We start from the raw sequence: 4,332 nt of genomic DNA on the forward strand, positions 1-4,332 counted from the left end.
TAAATAACGGACCATAACCGTAACGGACCATCGACCGTAAAAATACGGTAATTTTCCGTAGTTAAAAAATGGAATTATTCCGGCAGCTGGGGCACCAGAAAAAAAAGCAAAATAACAATTAAAATAGGTTTGTTCCTGTAATTTTCATATCAAAACATCAAAAAGACTACAATGCTGTTCCATCATATTCATTATTTAACACTGAAATATTACATTCTCACATTTCTGTGCACATTTTTTGTTTTTACAGAATGAGCATTAAATATTGTATCACAACATGTCATCAATATAGCAGGATGCATATTGAGTAATTTCACATTTCCAAAAATAGTATAAACATTTACTGTACTTTCATACCATTAACATTATCACATAGATTAGACTATTTCACTTTTTGTAAAAAAAAAAAAAAAAATTGATTTTAAATGTACAATTTTTCAACAACAGAGTATGTGTCAAGGGCCTAAAAGTCCATTTCCTGGTTTAATTGTACTCTATTCGGTTCAACTTGAATGCATGGAAATGCACAAGACACTGAATTTAAAAGCTCACCACACAGACATCATATAGCTTTGACAATCAAGGTATCTTGGTCACATCACTGAATACAAATTACACTAAATATCCAAGGCATTCACATGAGGTTGTATCTTCAATAGCAACAAATTCCTACTGCAGCCAAATAAAAAAAAAATTGTTCAAAACTGGGGATCAGTCTCTGGGGCTCATCTTGGTGTCCTGGTCTCCGCTGACGTTCAGGGCTGTAAAGGTCATCTCTAGGTGCTGATCCACCGTCTGGTTTGGATACGGACTGAATCTGGGTGGCTCCAGTGACCTTGGAACAACAATGAAAGAGATTAATATTAGTGTAGATGCCATTTTTCTTACAATATAACAAGTACATCATGGGAAATGTTCCCGGTTTCGGTTGGCCAAATTAATGCAGCCCAACAATCCTTTAACAGATTTGAATAACAGAAATTTGTTAGTGTGTTATATGTAATCACTCAGAATAAACTGAACTTTATCATCCCTTTTGTGGATGCTAATATAGTAGAGGATGTAATGATATTATCAATATAGTGGTATCACGATAGCAAAACATGATATTATCGTGGTCACATGATAATATGAAACGATAGGTCTTCTGGGCAAAAAGTGTAGATTTTTAAAATATATTTAAACTTCTTATTCTAACATAAAAGTTCTTTAAAGTTGTGTTTTGGGCCATTATGTTTTGGCACAGTCTCTGTCAAACAAACTAAAACCAAAAGCACAATATGGCTTAATTTTTTTCTGACTTTTTTCTTTTCTTAGTTAAGATCATGGGTTGGAGCTTGTAATTTTGACCTCTCTAAGTGCATTAGATAGAAGAATTTAACTTTAAAATAAAAAAAAACTCCAAGTCTTCATTTGTTCTTTTTTTTATTAATCGCAATAAATATATTATCAGGGACTTCATATCTAGATATTATCGTATCGTGAGATTTTGATATCGTTATTCGTTACATCCCTATAATATCATTAGTTATTGGTCTTGGAGTGAAAGAGTGGGGCTTCAGGACAGGTTAGAGAAGCTATGTGTTAATGTATACACTTACCCCTAACATAGATCTGGGATAGGATCCTGGAGTTTCTTCAGACAGCATTATTCTCCTTGCTCTGAATTTGTGTTTGAGGAACTGGTACCATAACTGCAAACATAGAGAAACAAATCAGATTAAAAGAAAAACCTCCAATTATAAAAATGTATATAAACAGAAACTTCTGATCATTAGAACTTCTGAGTTATCTTACACTTTTCACATAAGGTAAAGTCTGCAAAGCAACTCACCTAGCCATTTCCTTCTAGATTCTTAAGGAAAGTAATATTTCCCAAGAAGAAAACCTGCACATATTCAGCATTGGTAGGGTACCTGAAAGATAAAATTACAACAGTTAGCCATTAAAAAAAACAAAACATGTTAGCCATGTTTGTATTACTTAAAAAGTACCATAGATACTTTGAATGAATATTAGCGAAGAAAGGGGAACAAATTACAAATAAGTTCACATACCGGACTTACATGTGTTTGATTTTTGGAGGATTTCTGACGTGTTTTTATCGGAGTCTGGTCTGAGGATTTCTGGAAAAGAGGGAATGACAAAACCAGCATGCAGCAAATTCCGCTTGAATCATTATAATTACCAATGTACCTATTAAGACATATTACTTAAAGTTATACTTAACATTTCTTTTGTTGAAGACAAATGGCATTTTGATGGCATTCTGTTGGTACTGGTTCAAGTGTAACCACCTCCATCTCACTAAATTTGTTGAATTGGGTCCGTCTTGTTCTCGTTATGCCCATCCACCTTATTATATGCATGAAAGGAAGAACAGTTACTTTTCTAATATGAAAGTTGCACAAATTAAATGTAAATAATAAATGTATGTACAAATTAAAACACATACTTGTAGTTTTGATTCGTGAAAGCGCTCTCCTCACTTCTACTGGCTTTATGACGTGAAGGACACTCTCTTGTACATGGTTCATGATGATATGCGTTTTCTAGATGGGTGAGATGTGAAACATTTTTTCAGGATATGTGCCTCATTTCTAGCCTTGATGCATGACCTTTTAGAGATTTTCACAGAAACACCACAACGAATATAATATAATATAATCATATACATCTTTTACATTATTCTACTGACTATAAGTAACTTTGCAAGAACGTGTCACCTTAATCTAACCCTAACCCTTCCAGTCAACTAATACACTACTAACACTCTAATGAGAGTTAGCAGAAATGTAGGTGCAACATTACTTATAGTCAATAGAATGTGTTAAAGGGACCATCAAAATAAAGTGAAACCAAATTCTCAAGAGCTAAATTTCAAGTGTCCCAGAAAAGGGTCTGAATACTAATGCAATGTAATCATTTCAGGTTTTTATTTTTAATAAATTTGCAAAGTTAATTCCAAACCTGTTTTATGTTTTGTCATTATGGTGTATGGAGTATAGATTCATGTGAAAAAAAGTTATCTAAAGCAGTTTAACATAAGGCAGAAACATAACAAAAGATGAATAAATAAATAAATTAATTAATTAATTAATACTTTCGCAAGGCACTGTAGGTGTAAGATGAGTTCATGAAATAGTCCAGTTTTTGTTTAGTGTGCAAGAGGACCTGAGTGCAAAATCCAACTTATCCGTCTATATATTTATAGTTATATATAATAAGTCTAGCAGTTAGTCTTGACAGTCGGGGTGATCACCATGCATTTTCTATCCAAAGAACATCTTAGACATTTTGTCCTATAGGTTTTGAGTGATATGAGGGTGGGTTAATGGTGATGATAATTGTGCAAGTTAATTATCAAAGATTCAACTAACTAATACCAATAGGCCGCAGTGAGTAGTGAACAAACACACACACACACACACACACACACACACCCAGAGCAGTGGACAGCCATTTTTGCTGTGGCACCTGGGGAGTAGTTGGGGGTTCGGTGCCTTGCTCAAGGGTCTCACATCAGTCGTAGTATTGAAGGTGGAAGAGAGTGCTGTACATTCACTTTCCCCACCTACAGTTCCTGCCAGTACCTTTGGGTTACAAATCAGACTCTCTAACTGTTAGGCCACAATGAAGCTTATAGTCACCTAAATTTCTGTAATATTCTTTGTCCCTGAAAAGATTAGACATTTTCTTTCAGTGTTGCTTTGTTTTCAGTCTTGTGGGACCTCTTTAAAAAATAATACCCACACCCCAGTTCTGTGAGTGCAAAGTACAACATTTTAAAAAACTGTCAAAGCTGTCACATTGCCAAATGGTGATTTGTTCTGTTTGGACTTATTTCCATATTTTCCTTATTTAATTTCAGCTTGTTCATTTCCCACGTTATTCAAAGTACTCTGCAAACATTAGGGACAAATCAATAATCTCCCCTAGAACACAGTTCAGCTCACATAACATTAAGGAATAAACTATTACTAGACTCCTTTTTTGTTTTCACTTGTTGAATAGGATTTTATTCCAGGTGGTCAAAAGAGCACATGAAATACAGCCACCTCTGATAAAGTTACTATTTTAGTCCCACTGTTTTCTTGGAATGCACTTTTTTTTTTTGGCTTCAAGGAGAACTCCTTTTTGCGTTTAATCCCTTTTGAAAGGCAAGGTAAGATACAGTCCCGTCAGTAGAGCTCCAGTGCATTGTGACTAATCAGGCCACAGTGCTTTAAATAAACTCTATGGAGCAGATGTACAGTAACTGCTGAAAGCCCAATTAGGTTCACTTCAAAGCAGTGTTTTCAGTACTTCCCGTTGGCATTTCAAGTTGTGCCA

The sequence above is a fragment of the Onychostoma macrolepis genome, chromosome 02 (assembly GCF_012432095.1).
Source record: "Onychostoma macrolepis isolate SWU-2019 chromosome 02, ASM1243209v1, whole genome shotgun sequence".
NCBI lineage: Eukaryota > Metazoa > Chordata > Actinopteri > Cypriniformes > Cyprinidae > Onychostoma > Onychostoma macrolepis.